Source organism: Gallus gallus, chromosome 7 (assembly GCF_016699485.2).
Source record: "Gallus gallus isolate bGalGal1 chromosome 7, bGalGal1.mat.broiler.GRCg7b, whole genome shotgun sequence".
Classification (NCBI taxonomy): domain Eukaryota; kingdom Metazoa; phylum Chordata; class Aves; order Galliformes; family Phasianidae; genus Gallus; species Gallus gallus.
In genome coordinates, this window is record NC_052538.1 from 949,406 (window position 1) to 970,103 (window position 20,698).

Below are 20,698 nucleotides of genomic sequence, written 5' to 3' on the forward strand. Positions count from 1 at the left end.
GAGCCATCTGGTAACCCAGAGTTACGGGGCTTAACACAGACCAGCCAAATGGCACTCAGGCTGCAGCCTTCACTGCTGTGACTTGTGGCAATCAACCTGCCACAATGGCAGCAATCCATGAACATATTTTTAGACAATACATGTTCTGTTTTATAATTCTTTTTTCCGTTTTTTTTTTTTAATTATCCCCCCCCCCCAAAAAAATAAAAAAAAATAGAAAACACAGCAACTCCCACATTGCCACGAAAGAACAGAATTGTAAAGATCTGACAGGTCAGTGAATCAAGAGTTAGGAGACAGTGCTATGCTCATTTCTTATCAGACCATTAAAAGTCACCTAACTGTGCCCCAGCTGCTGACTTGTGGCACGGAAACAGCGTGAGCACACAGCTAAATGAGCAAGCAAAAGATTGCTGGGGAAATCTGAAAGATGTGCAAAAGTTTGGGGGTATTGGTAACCAGTAACTTTTTTGGAGAACAAATTAAGTACAGGAAGCTGACAGAAATTAATGTTTGTTCTGCTATGTGAATGGAAAGAACCACGTGTGAATGCAAGTCTTTCACAGCTACATCTCACTTATTAATTTTAATGTTCAAAACATTTATAAGAAACTGCATCAAAGCAGTCAAGTAAAACTCCAGACAGTTCTACTGTGAAATATAATACCCAGCCCCTTGCCTGATGAATGCCAACCCAGAGCACATTACCTAAGAGGTCACACAAGCTTTGCTTCACTGCCGGTCTTTACACACATACAAAATCCTTATTCTCACATAAACGTTGAGATATGACATAGTTTACAAACAAACAAAAAAAGTCTGTCATGATGCAGTTAGAAAAAATGCGTTAAATGTTAATATGTGCCTCAGAAAAAAAACCTCACTGACCAGCTAATATTTAAATTCTGCCAGAAAATGAAAAAAAAAAAAAGACAAGAAATTCTTTGTTATTTAATACATCAATGAAAAATTCCAAACCAAAACATTCAGTTGCCAGAATATTTTAGTTAGCAGGAGGACTGTACAAATACTTTTCTGATCTGCAGCCACGTTAGCTCCAAAACACACATAAGATTCAGTAGTTTCAATCACAGTCTGAGATGAAAATAACACTGATAAAACAGCATACTAAATCACTCTAAACAACACAAAAACCATAAGACCGTGGCATACCTATCCTTAAAGTTCTCTGTGGGCTCAAGTGGGTGAAGATCCCAAGAAGATTCCAATTCTGAGTTCATCCCTAAACAGCAGAAGTCCCACAGCCTCCAAAAGCAGCTTTGCTCTCAGCAGCTGTATGCCTTCATTTAAGAAGGCTTTACACTGTAACCCTGAGTAGTAAGGGATTTACACATTGTTAATGCTGGTTCTCTCATGGGCTGCTACAGGTCTGGCAACTTGCAAGTACCTCCGGAACCTCACCGTCTTCACTAACACAAAGAAATCAAAATAAAAAGATTTAAAAAACCCACCTTAGTTATAGAGTGCTAGAACTTAGAGTGTACTCTGGATACAAAACAATAGTAATTGTAAGTATAGTCCAAAAATAGATGTGCTACTAGGAATAGAGCTAGAGAATACAGAGAACAGACAAAAAAAAAAAAAAAGCAAGGGGAAAAGTCTCCTATTGCAGCTGCCTGTACTAAGTTGGTTTCCCCACCCCCACGTGCTCTGGAAATATTTCCTTGATCTTTGAAAGAGGACCATTTTAAGATTAGTATGTGAAGTAAATAAAGCTGAAAGTAGAGCAAGAAACACCAGAAAAGAGTTTTCCAATTTGCTAAGCTGATACACCAACAGAAACATAAGGCTGGAGTAAGATTCAGGAACAAATGATCACACTTATCAGTGAACCGCACTGATTACTTGCTCCTGGAAAGGCTGTGAGTTTTAAACTTAAGTGAAGTCCAAATCATAATACAATAATTAAATAACCACACAAGTTTCATTGTATCCTAACTTCACTTTAACATGAGACTTCTATGTTATCAGAACATCTGCACACCAGAGGCAGCCCTACAGACAGAAATGCACGCTATCAACGGTGTGTTTTTTTTTCCTAGTTTGAGGCTGAGAGCTAAGTCGCACAGATTCAGTCCATACTTTACAGGGTGCATTAAACTTTGCTCTCAGACTTGTAATAGCTTTATCATTTAAACTGGAAAAATCCAGAGCAGTCACAGAAACTGGATGTAGGGATGTGCCCCTCATCCTCTGTAACACAATGGAAAGTACAGCAGTGATAGCAAAGCAGCAGGGTCCTAGACCGCAGCAAGTAAGGACTTGCTCAAACACAACAGCTGTAGGTGCAGAAACAAAGAAAAGAACGTGCTTACCTTTAGAAAGCCTCAGGTACACAGGCATCTCCAGAGATGTAGCTTTGCTTCCACTGCTAGCCCTTAAATGCAGTCTGGGAAGGGGTGGGCCCTGGCTCCACCCATTTTGGTCACTCAGATGATTGCATGCACCTGAGCTCCCCTGGGTTGGCCCTGCCTTCCCACCAGGTGCTCAATCACTGTCTCAGGCCGTGACTCAGAATTTCCACTACACCCCCAGAGCCCAGATACTGAATGCAGTGACTTCTCAGTGCAGGTTCTTTGCATCCACTAATCAGTCCCTTAAGCATAAAAGCCAAATTAGCATTCTAAGTCTTCTCTTAAAATCTGTCGTCTTCTTGTCTCACGCTGATTTAAGGAAGGGAGCAAATGCTCCTCTGTTTGTTTTTAATTTTTGGTATTGTTTTATATTCCTATTTGGATAGCAACTGTGATTTAAACTCAGACAAGTTACTCATTTGGAGCCAGTTTCAAAGAAAAAAAAGTTTACCCAGTGATAGAGTTTGCTTAGATTTGTGACTTATGGTGAACTATTAAAATAATGCTATGTTACAGAAGACAGCTTGCCTAAATCCACACAGCCCAAAACTGCATAAAACTGAATTACTTGAGCATCACTAGCCCCTAAAAACATGATTTGTGATGATTTTTTCTCTGCACAAATGGGTATAAAAAGGAAACAGAGCTGTTATGCCTGGAAAATAAAACTGCCAACACAAATACTGTAGCCCAAGTAATTTTCCAAATAGGCATGTTACTTTCCAATAATAAAATATGTTTTCTCTGTATCCAGACAGAAAAGTGTAAGTAGATGCACTGAACATCAGAATATAAATTAGTTTAATTCTTCAGTTCTAGGTTTAGGAAGAGAACTCAGACTATCTGCATGTTTTCAGACAATAAACAAAATCAGGTTAGGAGCTCCAAATCATACCATACACAGTCCCAAGCAATTCATTGCTCTCTTTCAACCTTATGTAGAGAGCAGCCACACAGTGATACACAGACAGATCTGGAGCAGCTGACACTGACATTGCTTTCACAACAGAAAATGTCACCTGATGGAAATATTCCAGAAGATAAAATTGCTTTCTGACTTCACATCAGATAGCATTACTTTAATTGATGTTTTTATGAATAAAAGCCATGTCAACACCTATTGATTCAATATCATCCTGGGCTGTTTATGAAAAATGTCTTCAGTATTAAATCTGGAGGATTTCATCCAGTGACACTTAGCCAACTGCTAAGGACTGGCAGGGTTCAGAGATCAGTCTCTGCCATCTGCACACAAATACCTGTCAGTTGTTTACTCAATTAGTAAACATTGAAGTTAGAGCCATTGCCACTAAAATACCTATAGCCCTGTTCAAAGAAAGAAAATGAAGTGATTTCATCCTTCAGTATTCCTGTAGCAGTTCCAACGACATCTTTAAAACATACATAGCCCTAGCCCTCCAGATGTTGTGCAGCACATCACTTGTAAGCACAACCACAAAATACTCTTGAAGATATTGTCAACTGATCACAGAGATTTCAGAGCTGTTAGAAAGTCTCTGAATTTCGGGGGTAAAACACCTCCTTGAAGTGAAAATCTCTTATTCTTCTGAAAGCTTTTGTGCTACAAAGTACTTCTACTAGTGCCAACTATTATAAAGAAATGCAGCCTTTTTACTACTTAGGCATAAAGTACTTTGCTTATTCAAAACTTCTTTTTTCCTCTGCCCAAGACAGCTATCAGATTATAGTGGTGTAACACAAAGTAATAGTGATTTTTTTTTTTTTTTTTGGTCCCTACCAAAATCTCAAAGTAAATTCTGCTAACTACACTGACATGCAGCTTTCTGCTGTTCTAATTCTGTTAGGGATAAGTCGTTGTTTTTCCTTGTAGTAGGTAGAAATGACATCTTTGTCAAGTAAATCTGTAGAAGTTGCTCTCTTCCACAACTAGTCTGCATGTTTTTTTTCCAGTATGCATTACTGCACAGCAGGAGGACCAATGCCTATGCCATTGCCTGGAAGCAGGACAACTTTTGATAGCCTCAGAAGAAAAAAAAAAAAACCAACTTAGGAGCCATTAAGAGCTGAGACACTGCAGAAGATAAACAAGGATTGTTCCAAAGTAACAGTGACATTCACACAGCTTCTTACCCGAGTCACATCTACTATCTGAAACATTAAACATGGCAGAAAGCATTAGATGCAAATTTAAAATGAACAGTTTTCATAATCTGTAGCTAACACTTGGCTAGGTTAGGACTTGGCTGAAGTTGGCAGCCAATATCCTTTTCATTTATAAAATCAGAGTAGCACTGGTAAACCCAATTACACTAAGTAATGGTATGGCCATGCCAAGTGCAATTGTGGTAGGAAACTGCATACTTTATGCCACTCGACTGCTTAATCAGATAATAAAGCTGCACATAACTGCCTGATAAGAAAACATATCACAGTATCAGCAAAAAGTCAGTCAAGGTCTGGAGAATCAATTTAACGAGAAGAATAATTATGAAAAACAATTATGGAAACAAGGCATAGACTTGTCATACTCCCCACTCCTCGCACCACATTTCTTCTCTCTCAAAATCAGGAGGAAACTGTAAAGGTTACTGTGAACTTGAATCTAATCGAAATTATATGCAGAGTCATCCATCTGTTGCTCCCTTGGTTAAAACTTGGTAGTATCACCATGTTTTTCAAGTGCAGATGGAAAAGAATGATTTTGCCAAGGGTCATCCCGAACTTGGTGTATACGGTCTAATTCCCCCTTTTTTAAAAAAATTGTCTTTCCGTAATCCCATTTTGTGAATAAAACAGGAATATATTCATTATTTGTACATTCTGTAGAAGCTGACATTCAGAATCTAAGTAACATACCATCTGTCAATCAAATATTTTCATCATTTATTTCCCCATAAATCAACAAAGAACTGCCACAGTTGACAGCTTCCAATAACAGGTATACAAGATCTACATAAAACGTATTCACATCAACATTTTTTTCCCTGATACCTCTTATGGGGATCAGTTATTGAGGTATTTCTAGAAGTCTAACATGCCCATATCATCAATATGTTTCTAATGATACGAACGTCCCCTGATTTGGGGAACTTATTTTTACATTCTTTATTTAAACAGCATCAGCATATTCAATTACTAACTGTGCAGTCAACGTCTTACACTGTATTTAATATTAACTGGCTCTTTCAGGCAGTGTTCTCCAACTTCTGCTAAACAAATATTTGAGGATAAAAACAACTACTTCAGCATGCAAACATCCTGTTCTTAGCACACAAATTCATGGCATCACAGCTACAGCAGGATACAAATGCTTTGCAAGATTTACTTGGCTGTCCTCATAACATCCAGTTAAGGATATATAGAGAAACCAGAGCACATTTTGTAAGTTCAGAATTAAGATCCAGAAAAACTGCATCCCAGGACCACCGAAGTACTTAATTACTACTGAAACTTTAAGAATTATCCAATCTCATGTCAAAAAACAGACTGATCGATTTAAAACAGATTCTTAGCCTGCACTAAACTAATGTGCTAACTAGTAGCTAGCGTATGCTGTTGTTTTATTCAATTCAAACTGTAATACAAATTCATTCTACAATAATATGATGATCTTCATAACTGCTAAGGAAACCAAAATTTATGTCCCTACTTTCCCTAAGTGCTTTATCAAGGCCAGTTGATAATCTGAAACATCCTTACGAAAACTCCATACAGCACACTTTCATCAGGGTATGAACACATGTTCATTTCTAGAAAATTATTTAATATATTGGCTATTAAAACTTCTATATCAATAAAGATGAACAACTTGCAGTCATAATTACTGTGTCAATTCTTTTTCAAAAAACCGAACTCCAGCTTTATGATGAACAAGTAAAAATAGAGCAGATAAATAAAGATGATAAGTAACAACAGTGAGGTTCAGATACACTTAACTAAAGAAATTCATTGTGAAGTTGTTGTTAGTTAAAGAATGCAATCTTATAAACCTTCTCTCCAGGAGCTAAGAGTGGTACCAGTCCAATTAGGCTGGAAACATCTCCTACAGCTGTTGGTACCCTGTATGCATGTAGCTTTCCACCATTACAGGCTTTCCAAATCTGTCAGTATTCCATGGCCAGCTCTTTAAAAGCAACAGTAAGATGCTGTGTCTCAGCTAGCTGTCAAATTTTCTGGAGTTGTCCCTAGGAGAAAGGGGGGGGGGGGGAGGGGGGCAATATTTTAAAACACCTACTCAGCTGCAGTAATATATATTTTTTTAATCCTATATTTTTAAAAGCAGTTAAACAGAACTATCTTCTTTGCATTATATCAATGTATTTTATTTAGGAACAAAAAGGGATTTCCTTACTAGCTGAGATTTCTTTAAGGTGCTTCTAAGCTTAGAAACAAATCATCATGCAATTAGAAAAATACTAAAATTACTAGAAGTTACAATCCACCAAGAAAAGTAGAAAACGACTTACACATGCCCCGGAATTACACTTGAATTTCTTGCTGCTTGTCAGGCTCAACCTGCCAAGCTATTAGCTTGCACTTAAAGGTTTGCATTTGCTCAATGGCTGACCCGCACATCTCAGTGTCTAAGCATGAAAAATGGCTTTCAGGCTCAGCTGCCTTCTAAGTGCCATCCATCATCAGGAGAGACAGATTATTCCCTTTACAGTCTGCTACAATGCCAAAATCTTCTGGCTCTGTTCCAGCAGTCCCACCCACACCACCCCAGGGAAAAGCAAACCCTAACTCTGTATCTTCCTCTTTCTACTGTGCAGAATGAAAAATAATCGCCATTTGATGCCATTTAGAAGAAAACTCAAGTGGAAAGACAGCTCCATCATCTCCCAGCCTCCCTCTTGCTGCGCCAGTCGGTGGCTCAGAGGAAGCAGATAATGGCAGACTGGGAACTTAAACCATGAAGCCAGCTGGAAATACACTGCGTTCTGTATAGCAGGACCATAAACAAACCGACACACAGCAAGCTGTCCTTTGGAAGCACTTCTAAAAATACCCGCACACTTGTCCCCGGTCCTTGCTGCCCCACAGCTGCCTCCTACCCGGCAGGCCAGGGGGCTGCCCTGCTTCCTGAGAAGGCATCCCTCCCACAGCATGTTTGTACTACAGGCTTATAAATAAGATTCCTTTTTCAAAGCAACACATCTGCTCTTTCACTCACAGTGAAATGAACCAATTGCACAGTGGATTTATTCGCAGCCAGAAAAGAAAAACCTACAAATGTGACTACTGCCTACTCACAACTGCACTGAGAAGTGAATCTGTCAGGTCACATCTACCCTAGCTGTACTGGAAAAGAAGCACACATGCTGCTGTGTGAGGGATGCTATGAAATAAAGCAGCACCGCAGCCAGGTTCTGCAACACAATCAACAGGCATTAAAAACTAGGTACATCCCAAGGATCTCAGCCCCTTCCCCTCCAGGGAAAAGAGAGAATAACAGAGAGAGGTTGCAGGATTATCAATTCCTTGTTCAAATCCAGCCCAGAAGATAAAAGAAATGCCGATGGAAGAGCCCTTTTTTGCCTTTTCCAGCCAGGCGTGTAAGAGGCTAAGGAGAAAGATGACTTACAGCACTGCCCCGTGTGTTTGTGTTCTGTGTAGAAAACAGCACAGTAAGTTTGTAAGGAGGAACAAGGCCAGCCGGGCTCAGCTCTTTCACATTCATTTCACATTCCAGCTTCATTCTTCTGGCCACCAGAATGCAGAGGGTTTCATAATAAGTTACGGATGACTACATTTCTTTGGTCCCATTTGCTGACTGCTGTGTCACAATCCGGCTGGCTGACTGACACACACCGGTAATCTGCTTAGAAATATGGCAAGAGACATTTGAAGAGACTGTGAGTAAAATGAAGTATTCCCTAAAATGGCCTAACACTGGAAACACACAAATCTCAATGTGTTCCTCCTTTTAAAGCACGTGCCCAAACATTTCACAGACCTGTCTGCTCATAACTGAAAATGTTATTAATTTTTACTAAAACTGCCAAATGCAAACCTATTGTCCAACAGGAAACAGTTAAATCCTATACATCCAAGGGATTCTTTGGAGCTCAAAGTAGCAACACTGTTAAAAAACCGAGCACACTCACTGAAGATCTGATGCAGTACATTTTACATGCCAGAAAGCAAAGCAGTAACAGCAACATTGGTTTTTATGGGGGATGTTGGGGAGGGGCAGAATAACTACCTTAAAATCCTCCATGTCCTCAAGACAAAGTGTAGTGAAGCACTGTATTTTTTCAATAGGGCAGTCAGGCAGAGAGCTAGCCATCAGCTGGCACTCGCCCCCATCAGCCCGCAGGCATTCCACTTCCCAGCTCCCCAGGCAGGGAATACCCAGCCCAGGCGCCAGCCCCACAGCCAAGCCACAGCAACAGCCGCAGAGCTTGCTGTCTTCGCATGGGTGACAAATGACAAGATGAAAGCTATACACTTCTTTCACTGGAATCGAAAGGCAGAGAGAGTATTAACTACAGGATTTTGGCACAAAACTGTATTCTTAACCCTTCCTCGCACAAACTCGGCAGACTCTATGTTAGCTTAATTGCTCCCAAATACTTAAATTTCACTCTAAGAAGAGCTAATCTGTACCACTTCAAACTAATGACTACACTGGTTGTGAAGGTTCTTCCCCCACCACTCTGAATAGTACTAAAAGTGAGAATTTATTATTTAACCATTTGGGACTCAGCTGTCTAACAGATCTGCTGATTGAATCCCTTCCCCACAGTGATACAGCAGCAGCAGCAGCAAATTCAAGGCTAAGCCAGCCTGACTTTCTCAGCATTTGTCCAGGATTTTATTATGCTATTTGTGGATGTTTGATAATGACTTCAATACAGTAGATGGCAAAGATGCATGTGTTTTTCCTTTGCAGGCACTAAACTATTTTCTAATTCCACAGGCATCATATACAGCAAGTATGTGAAGGGATATTTAGTGTTCAAACACAGGTGTACTAACATTCATGCTTTCATTGTAGCAAAGGATATTCCCTACTCAAGGGTCTTGTACAATAGGAAACCAATAGGTGATCGGATCTATTAAGTTAGTCAGACAGTTTTCATCTGGCCCATAAGCTCGCTGCAACTAAGTAATCCCAAAGGATGAACGTAATATAGGTAAAACTACACCTGAGATGGTGAATACTTCTCTTGTGGTAAAAGCATTTGCCTCTGCAGCAGGGTCAGGAGCTTTATTTCCTTTTTCTTTCCATATATACTCCACTGTTTTTACTTTCCACCTGGACCACTGCTACTATCCATTTCTAAAAATACACGTACATAAATCTGTATATAAAAACAAGATTTGTTATGCTCTTAAACAGCAACCTGTCTGATTTGAAGACAGTGAGCCTCCAGTACCCCTGTGTAAATAAATACTAGCAGCAAAAGGGAGCAAGGGAAGCAAATAAACTCTTGCACTAAACACACAGGTGGAGTTCACAATGGCCAAGACAAAGCTTCAAATGAATGCCATTTGTATTCTATTAGTTTAGCACAACGGAACCATAAGATCACACTGTCAGCGTACGCTTCATTCAATAAATAAGTGACGAGGCAGTTTTTCATTAGATATTTGGCAAGCCAGTGAGTGTAATCAAGGAATATAGATATAAACAAAGGTTTTCTATTCATTTCTATTTCCCACACTTCTTTCCCAATAAATAGTCACTGAGAAAGCGTGCACTGTAACTGAATGAACCTAAAAATTTCCACAATGCCAGTACTGAAATTTAGGGTTTTGTTCTTAGGCAGAAAAAAAAAGAAAATTGCCAGATAAGTGAAGTTCATACAGATTCTTTTATACATAGGCCGACTGACTGTCTCATGTGAGAAGAGCAAGCAGAAAAAGGCCCATTTATATTTCTCTGTCACTAACAATTACTGCTGAAATTTATCTTTGGGAGCCCGATCTGACATTCAGAAGACTTTCAATACACTGCTCATTCTGCAGAACTCAGAGGTCTGGGTACTTCTTTGTTTCTGTTGTTCCAGTTTGTGCTACAGATCAAGTTAGTCTGATGCTCAGGAACCCAGAGTGCAGGCTGAGGACACACTGAATGCTCCTTGAAACACCACCTCTGGTGGTTTCAGATGTCTTTAAATTAAATCTATGAAATGAAATATCAAACAAAAATTTGCATAATCCCAGCAACTCAACTTATGTCTATGCAAGATTTCACTAATCTTAAAGGACAGAGCTCATGATTTTGCTTTCTTTCTCAGAAATATTTTCATCTAGACACATCAGCATCATATTCTTGACACAAGCCAGAGCATCGTTTTTCAGCTGAACAAAGGCAACATAGCCCATCCCACTGCCCACACCATAACACTGCTCACGATATAGTGTGAACACGTCCTCCAACCCCACATTTCTTGACTTCATCACAGGCCTCAAGTCTGAAACGCAGCCGTATTCTTATGACATAAAATATACAGACTAAAATTCATCTTGTCTTGAACAATAGAGTCATGTTTGTGAGCAAGTCAAATGATCAAGCAAATACATTTTGCTATTTGTTTCATGGTTAACTCTTGTTGCAGGCTCACCAAGAACCAGTCCATACTTCCCGTTTATACACCTTTAGCATGTAAAGTGCTTCTCAAGCTCTAAAAGGAATTCCTCCATCCACCTCCATATCATAGCCTGAAATCTAAATCAGTAATACAACTCTTAAAGCATATCTCAAAAACAGATCCCTAGAAATTTCAAACCTATCTGACTAGGCCGCTATACTAGCACCTCTAGCAAGTACGCAAACCACACTGGAGATGACACAAGCTAAACAAGCACAACAGAAATTCTGAGGTGTAGTTTCCTTTTTAAGCACTACACCTTCATAGGAAATTGTCATAGCAAACCAGCCAGATTTCTGTTCTCCCTCCAAGCAGTAATGACAATGTCATTCTGAATAAATAGATTTAACATTATCTAATATCCTGACAACTATATCTGTACATTATGTGATCTAACCTGGTAAGGAGAAGCAGTGAAATAAAAGTAAAGCAACAGATAAAATATGTTGTACGTGAAAGAAAAAGAAAATCCAAGAAGAAAAGAGAACACAGAAAGAATTATAAATGAGTAACAGCAGTTGACACAAGCCTAAGATCTTACACACATTGGCCAATGACAAGGATCAGCTTTTTTTATTCCATAATTATTGCCATTTCAGTCCTGAAGTGACAAAGAAAAGCATTCAGATGGCAAAAGATATGCATCACAAATCTCAACAGTCTTCACTGCAGTAATGCTACTCTTGTCAATCACATTGTGATATAAAAGGAATCACGTTTCTGCTCAAAGGCTACAAGTGGTACCAAAGCAATCAACATGCTATGAACTCCTTATGCACTCTAGGGATTATGAACAAGTCAGTCATACACACCTGATTCTGAGCAGATGACACCAGCATTCTCCTATTGTATCATGTTTCTTGGGCACAGCACACAGTTCAACACAGAACTATTTTTGCCTCTAGATGATCCAAGAGAAATTTTTGAAGATGAATATACACAGTTCCAGGATGGCTGAAACAAGTATTAAAATATAAAAATATGTATTTTTCCTTCTTCAGTGTAATAGCAGCTTCCACCGTCCCAACCTCCACAGGTGCACCGGACAGGAGATTGAGAATCCAGACAAGAAAAACTGGAAGCACTGCTGAGTGTTTGCAGAATTCCTCCTGAGCAACCCACACAACAAAACATTGTGCCTCATTTCTGACCCAGGAACAGAAAAGCAGATATGTAACACAAACTCGCTGTGTCAATACATGGGAAACAACGTAACTGATTACCTCTTAGAGTTAACAAGCACATTGATATCATTGTGTGTAGGTATTCTGTAAACTCTGTAGCACACAGGAAAAGAGTTTTTACTGAATTTCATCTCTTCCCACTTGTCTCCCATCTCACCTGAAAGGTATCTGTCAGAAAATCTAGAAACTACAAGCATGAGTTATGAAGAGGTTGACTCAAGGAAATGGCCTCAAAATCTTCATCTCGTGATTGCATATATTACTGATGCTTGAACAGCAGATTTATGTTGCCTAATATTTGGTCAAATCAACAAAGAAGTGATTTGTAGTACAGTTGATCCTTCCATTTAAACCTACAAATGAAAAGTGCAGTGGTGCCAAGAACCAATTAATTTCCGAGGGAAGAATGCATATAAAAATACTAGAGAGGTATGTGCTCTCAGACACAATCCACTGCAGCTCTCCAAAGAGTTTAATAGGCTCTTATGAGCTGTTATTACACATCACAGAAATGTCATCTTTGGGTAACGAAGAAAAAAAGTAAAGCAACACAAAATATAAATATCACGTGTAACTGAAATAAAGTACGTGCAAGAAAAATCATGCTAACTACTCCTTTAAGCTTAGGAATTCAGATAATACTGTATCTCATTGTGAACTTCACGCACACGAGCTCAGCATCTCCTGCCCCATGGGTTTACACTCTAAAGTCAGGCTTGTCACAGGAGCTTGTGCACTCTGCCACTTGAACAGAACACCAATGCTAAGTCCTTCATCTTTTTCAACACTGGGAAAAAGAAAAAGAAAAGAAGTATTTCTGGCATCCAGCCAATGTAAATCATGCAAAAGCATAATGCTGGCAATTAATTATTTGCTAATCATGTCTCAGCTTCAGGATGAATACAACCAGAAATACCTGATTAATTCTTTTGTCTTTATTCACAGTATGTACGCATTGCTACAGTTTCAAAAAGTGAATGCAGACAGTTTCTGCAAACTGTCTCTAATTTGTAGAGGCTTGAAAACAAGCTCCATTTTGTATCCATAACTTAGACAGATCAGTCTGCAATTACTGTGCTGTTCAGAGGTGACCTGCAAATGAGGTAAGTTCTGCATTCAGGCGAAGCATATGGTAAAAGTTAAACATTTTGGTGATTAATCACAGCCTAATTCAAAGTTAACACATTCAGATAAGTTAGATCCATAGATCACTCATAACTGTAGAATTTCTTCACTGATGATTATGGACACCGATCAGGGAATGAATTTTTGGGACAGCATGATATTTGAAGCTGCCTTCCACCACAGAGCTGCCTGTGTTTTCAGAACAGACAAAAGGACTGTACATTTCATTTTAGTCATGTGTTCAGTCAATGAAAACACGTGCCAAAACATTTCAAAATGAAAAAAAAGCAAGTACTACTCAAGCAACAGTATCATTTTATTTCCAGGCTTGCTTAAGCTTAAAGCGTTCTAAAATGTGAACACGTTGAATGCAGAAAGTTAAAAAATTAACATGAGATCATTGCCAGCTGGAATGTGAATTGTGAAGAGACAAAAGAACAGCTGATCTGTGTTTTGAAGCTTCCATTATTCAAAGCACCGAAAAGAGATGACAGTGAAGCAGTCAGTTGTTTACAACTACTCAGCTTTTGATATTTACCAGAATCACTGACCATCAGAAACAGTGTTTTAAAAGACCTATATTCTACCAGCAAGGTAGCACGTAAGTGCTGCAAGTGATTTTCAAACAGAGGGGATAAAATACTGAGTACCAATCATTTCAGTCACTTCCTTTTTCTTTGAAGAAAAAAATGTTAACGTTGGTATGGGTCAGGATTACCTACACTACCAAATACATATATCCACGGTTTGTTTATAGGGCCACAACTAAATATTGCTGCTATACACTGCACTTCATTTCTTCCTAACACCCGCTGTCATCAACATCCATGTAAACATTTGCAAAGCAGATACCATTTGCCAGCTTAACCACTAAACCATGAAGCTGCTAATACTGAGCCACATGCTGAAATTTCATCTCTCTGCATATTTAATTTTAACAGCCTAAACCAATCAGACCCTAGCACAGCCCACAGTCTTGCAAAACTGCTTACTGGACAGAAAACTTGAATCAGCTGACAATCTTTTTTCTTTTTTCTTGCCCCCCCCTTTTCTCTCCACCTCTCTAAATAAAACGTATGAGCCCTATTGCCCTGACTTGTGAAAGAATAGCTCTAGTGAATGCAAATAATAAGAGCAATTAGAGGATCAGCTGCAACATCAGAGGTTTTCCTGTAGGATGTGGGTTCAATGACATTTTTTCCAATAATCTATTTTGTCATGAAAATCAGACAAAAAACAGATGATCCAGAAACAATCATTCTACAAAAATAAGAAGAAAAATTTTGTTTAAATCTCCATAAACTACTTAAAATAAACAAATAGATAAGGGGAGTAGGCCTAGGTTTACAGTAGGAATACTATGACCATCAAATCCTTCAAGTGTATTAACAGCAGTAGCTTATAAAGGAGAATGTATGCAGCATTTCTTCAAGAAGTACTTCTGCACAGTTCTCACACTTGCGGTATTCACCAATATCCATTCTGGGAGAAGCAATGATGTTAAACAAATACCAGATAACTACGCCAGGGAAATAAGTTTAATATATAACTACCATTTTAATTGAAATGTTTTTGATAATGATACACAGACAATGCTCCCATGAGAAAGCTCCGGGGCATCCTTCACTAAAACACTCCATTGTTCCACAAACTGCAATGTATTTCAAATCTCAGCTTCACAAAGAAGCGTTGTCCTCATTTTGCATTTAGTCACTGAGGCAATTCAGCATTTAACAGATGGAAGAGTTGGAGGTCCCAAATTAAGACAATACTAAAGTTTGAGCTGCCTGCTCCACTGAGAAGTGAACTGAAGTGGACTACCTGACTGGTGCTGTACCCATAGAGAACATTCAAACATCACGCTTGCTGCTGCAGGTGCAGTAAACTGGCAGGAAGTACTGAAACTCTCTGCCAAGGAAATGTGTGTCTGAGCCCTGAAGTGTTATTCATGAAGAAGCTATAAATTGTGAGGTACTTCTTGTTCAAAGGAAGCTGCCTTTGATTTCAGGTACAATACGAGTGTCAGCACTTCTGCAAATCAGAGCCAAGAGCTCAAGTATTCCTAACGTTAGCAAAGAGCTTACTACAGCATCTTGACCAGTATCAAGTGGCAGAAAAAGGGAGAAAAAAAAAAAATCACATTCTCCAGAGCATTTGATGGATGAAGTTCCATCTCAGTCTCTTGAGAGGGGAATAAGTTCAAGGACAAAAGTTCTGTCTTCCCATCACATGCAAGACCAATGCTTTCTGCCCAGATCCTGTCCAATGCAATTTGTGCTTGCTCTCCAGACTTTTTGCACGAACTTCTTCCTCCTCTTCCTCCTGCAATGATCCTGACTCCCAGTTGCTCCTCACTTATAAAACAGGCAAATGGCTCCTTGATCCTTTTCCATGTCATCTCCATTCACAGTCTCTTTTTCACCTGTAAGTCCAAATTTTACCCTGCATACCGGCCCCTCACATCATCCACCTCCTCTGATCAGATATTATACCTTTCCTATGGAACTTGCTGTTCCTCTCAAATTTGCCACGTGCAAAGTCCAGTACTGACTTCTAGTCCAAGCTCTCCTCTCTGTCCATCTCCAGTCCCCTGCCTTAAAATCTTCATCCAAGTTACCTTCTGTCTCCTTTCTGACCACAAGCCCACCTTCTTCACTTCAGTATGGAAGAGAGAAGCAAACAAATAACCCGCAGCAGTCCTTTCCAAATTTTTCTTCAATAAATCTATATGTGAACCTGAAGGAAACCTTAGTTAATACAAATTAATTAATACAACTCTGCCAATTCCCTAAACTCCAAAGTAGCAGAAAGCATATCCCTCACGAAAGGTTGGTTAGATACAATATGTGCTACACAACAGTACTTCATTGCAACTTCCCAGACAATTTTAAAATTTTACAACAAGGACCAAATCAATTCAAATATTTTTCCGAGGTTTATTTTCTTTCTTGTTTGTAATGTAACTCAAGTAACACACTGTTAAATGTTAAGATAACAGTTTAATAAAAATCTGTAAGTAGGATTCTATAGTGGAACATGTTTGGGAAACTGGAAATTGAAGTCTATAATCTCCATTTATGATGTGCACATATATTCTGTACTGCTAGTACAGCAAATTCATTACTAAGATTATTATCTAGTCTAGATTTTGTAGATTAGCTATGATTCACTCTAAGATGACTCAAGAATGATAAGGATATAATCAATCACAAGACCCAGTCATGCAGTTCAATGAAAAAGCAGTTTTTGAAAGCTGCAAATGAAGTGATAAAGAGAACTCCTTTGAGAAGCTATGGTATAAAAGACAACTAGTGCTCTAATCATACATTACTGCTCCATTAGCAACAGATTCAGCAACTCTTGCTTAACCATTCCAGTCACTCTTTCCTCCACTGTAGGTTAGCAGTTAACCCTAAAGTTACACCAGTACAAATGTCTTTACAGACATACTCTTACTCAATTTTTTAAAGATATTAAAAACGCAGCCAATGTCAAGAGACCAGTGTACACAGCATACAAGTGTTATTTTAGTATCAATTAATTTTTCCTCAATCATTTACATTTACAACAAAAACCATATAATAAGAAAAGCAAGCACTTTCTCTTGAGCATTTGCACATATTTTAAGGATATTTGTGTTTTGTGTGAGTTCTTAAATTCACGACCTGATCTTAAAAATAGTACTGCTGTGGGCCTGTAAATCACAACCCAGCTACTTGAGATGTTCCCATATTCACTCTAAAGTTCCTTCACACTTCTGCTCTCCTGTCCCCCCAGAATTCCTATGACTGCCAACAGTTCCTGTCCATCTGGCACAAACAACTAATTTCATCTATTCACTTAAACTAAATTATTTAATCAGTCTGGAGTATGTTTACCTCCATATGTATGCAGACCATACATCTTAACAATCAGTAAGTAAGAGTACCACCCCATAGAGAATCCACATCAAATCTCCAAGTCACTACTTATGCAGGAGTCCAAAGCAAGCATCTGTGTTACAGAGAGAAGTTCCTTCATGAAGTCACAGCTCTCCTTAGCCTTAGATACAAAATCTTTCCTTGTTAAACTTACAACCTCCTGGCAAATAAGAAAATGAACCTAGCGGCCTCTTCTCAACATGTGTTACTCCAAATAACTTACGGCATATGTGCTAGAAAATCTAACACAACAAGCTAACAGATGTACCTGTCAGGAATTCACAGAGAGATTCTGAGTACTCCCATGAGCTAACAATGAGGTGTAGAGACAGCTAGACATTATGGTAGGAAAATTACAAAGAAGAAACAGAGCAGCAGTGATAAACAGGTGCAGTACTGACAAGAGAGAGATTTCCACAAGTTGCCTTCCAGCATCCCACTTGCGATGGATATCTTAACTGAAACCCAGCTGAGCTGCGCAACCTCTGGAACTTTGCACTGATGTTAAGAACTTAGATTCTCCTGCATTCTCTTCTGAGTGAATTAAAGCATGGTAAGATAACTCTAAAGATACAAACCCCCTATTTCTGGAATTGAGCTATCTGCCATACGCTTCACTCAAATCAGAAGCTGACATGCCCAGATTTGTCTGCACTTTTGCACGTTTGATCAACAAAGTACGTTCATATCCTCAAACACACGTTTGCACACTTTTTCTTAATCTGTAAGACTCTTAATAGAACTACAGAAGTTGCCATTATATGTGTTTCTCACTTTTTCCTCCCTCTCTAAGAAAGGTGACTAAGCAAGCCACTGCTGTCAATGTTATACTGCTCAGTGAGCGTCAGGGTTCAGCAAATACTACTAAAAATAGACACATGAGACAAAGTACCATATAAACTATTAAAAGCTTTGGCACAGACTCACAGCTATTCATTTCAGCACAAGTCTTAGGTCTACAGCTATGAATAAAGAATACAAGAAGAACTAAAAAATAAAGAAGATGACAAAATGATGTTGGCTTTGTTACTTTGCAAATCAAAATCTTCAGAAGGTGCACACCACGCACAGCCACCCACCTTTGTGAAACTGCTAACTACTGAAGTTCATCTCACCAGTGGCAGCTCCCTCTAAGAGTTCTGTTAGCCTGTTTGCTATCGTGGACTATGGAAGATAATGTACTTGCATGAAAATACACTCGTTTCTGGATGATATAGAACTGTAAAATCTGAATTTACAAAAACAACTCTTTTCCTTTTGGGTCATTGAGGCTCTCAAATAGGACAAGCCCCTTTGTGTCAGTACCAGAATTAGCACGTAGACTGTTCAGAAAAAGGTTCTCAGTGTTCTTTGCTCCTTTGGGCTCATCCAAATGATGTGACTGAAATAGACGATTTGTCAAAGAGAACAAATATTTCTAAAAAGCAGCCAGGATCAAGGTGATCAATTGTCAAGTTAATATCAAGTTGAAATATTGAAACGTATTAAGAATAGACACTCCGAATAAGATCTAAAATAACAAAATTTTATTTGAAATGTTTTTGACAGTGATTCAACCACAGTCATACTAGGTATGTACAACTCTTCATTAAGCTAGTTAAAAGAGCTAGTCCCCTTTTTGATCTCAAACACATACAGAAATCTACGAATACTGGGGCGGAGAGCTGCCATGTTGCAATAGATACAGTAAAACATGGTTCATGGCAAGTGTTCCTGGACAGCCACATAGGCTTGGATCCCATGCAAAGGGGTAAGTGTGTCTTCTGAAAACAAAAGCAATCCCAGAACAGGGGAAAAAAGAAAACAAACAAACAAAAACCCGTGGGTATACATGCACAGAAATCAGTAAGTTGTATAATCTGCCCATATCAAAATGATGTAGTCAGCAGATAGACTTAAAAATAATTTCAATTTCCAAATGATAAGTATAAACTTATGTTTTACCAATAGCTACGAAACAAATGGAGGTAGATCAATGATCTTAAAATATTGTTTTTTCTGCCACCGATTTCCAAGTCTGTCACATCAAAACATTTAATCTGCTCATTAGTGCCATTTAGGCAAGGGATGCTTTGAAAATCCTTCTTAGATCACAAAGAGGTCTTTCATCACACTCTTTAAACGTTCAGCCCACAGCTCTGTACAACTATATGTACTCTCACAGCTATCACCACAATCAATGTGTACTTTTTTAGACTGGAAAAGCTGCAAGACACTGAACTGCCAGTTGTCTCACTCATTGTTTGATACTATTATTTTAGAGTACAGCTGATTAAGGATTAGCACACTGTATCCACTCTGTGAGGAAAAAAAATATAAAAAAAACCAAAATTACTACAGTACTGAATTTTATACCCCAGATTTATTTTTACTTCAAAGGTAGTTTTATCTTTTAGCTTGAAAAATGGAAACAATATCACACTTTAAACATTTTTGACCTGATACTTATCTTAAATCTCCAGAATATCCTGCTGAGATTTGTGATATCTTTACAGCCCTACTCATTTACTAGAATAAGCAATGCATTCAATGCATAGCAAAAATTATACATGGTGTTTTCTGCAGGACATTTGCATTTCTCATCACAGAGGACAAAGAAACAATAATAGGAAAGGCCTCCTTTGTAAAACACGTTAAGTATTAAAAACCACAGGAGGTTAAAAATGTTCTGTTACATGACATCATTGCTATGCAGCAGATGAAGGGAAAACAATTTCCAACAGGACAGGGCTTTTCTTTTGATCCAGATGATAGCACCAGATCATATTTAACCCAAGAGGCTTTAGTACGTTTTATTTCATCATCTATTATCTGCATCAGACCTTAAAAACCAGCTTAGAAATCAAAGGATGCAGAGAGTAACAGAGTGGTGATGGGAAAAGAATATTTATGAAAGATGGTAGAGATCAAAACTGTGTTCCTGGTTAAAATTGCAGGGTCTGACCTGCAATGGCACTGTAGCAGCATTTCTATTGAGGAAAGCTAAAGAAGAGCCAGACATGAATATAATGTGATGTTTGAGCCACACTTTCGTTACTTACTCTTGAGGAACCTTAGCTAGATATCAGAATCCAGTGTGGCTGATATTCCTCCAAATTCTGAATTCTTTTTTGCTTTGAACTTCAGTAAATGAATAGAGAGATGAAGAGATACATCAGCATGTTGCTTCAATGAAAGAAGAAAAGAATAATAAAGTGACACAGAGCTGCAGCAATTAGCAAAAGTGATTGTAAGAATTGGTGACCAAGTCCTGCATTTCCAAGGTTAACAAAAATGTAGTGGACAGAGGAATAAAGGGAACAAGACAGACCACTAAAACACCTGACACTGAAATTTAATGGGTCATCTGATTAAAAAGGATAACAATAAAGAAAATAAATCCCTCCAAGCATAGATAATAAAATTCACAGACAGCGAACTAGAATAAACAGATGAAATATATAGGAGAGCTACGCAACAAAAACCAACAGAACATCTGATGAAACAACTCTGGGAAGTTTACCGGTAAAAGA

The 20,698-nt window shown here is 38.6% G+C and overlaps 1 protein-coding gene across 13 annotated transcripts in view; it reads right to left on the reverse strand.

Moving 5' to 3' along the window:
* GULP1 (GULP PTB domain containing engulfment adaptor 1) overlaps positions 1 to 20,698 on the reverse strand; it is a 161,780-nt gene that overhangs the window by 127,431 nt on the left and 13,651 nt on the right. For 2 of the 13 annotated variants that reach the window (XM_025152274.3, XM_046943967.1), the window contains exon 1: positions 2,337 to 5,904. The exons of 9 other annotated variants lie outside the window; for them this stretch is intronic. The gene's annotated coding sequence lies outside the window, so the exon portion shown is untranslated. Of the gene's footprint in view, positions 1 to 2,336; positions 5,905 to 7,941; positions 8,176 to 11,769; positions 11,912 to 20,698 lie in introns of those variants that run through there. 2 more of the 13 variants (XR_005861577.2, XR_005861578.2) reach the window with 2 other exon arrangements.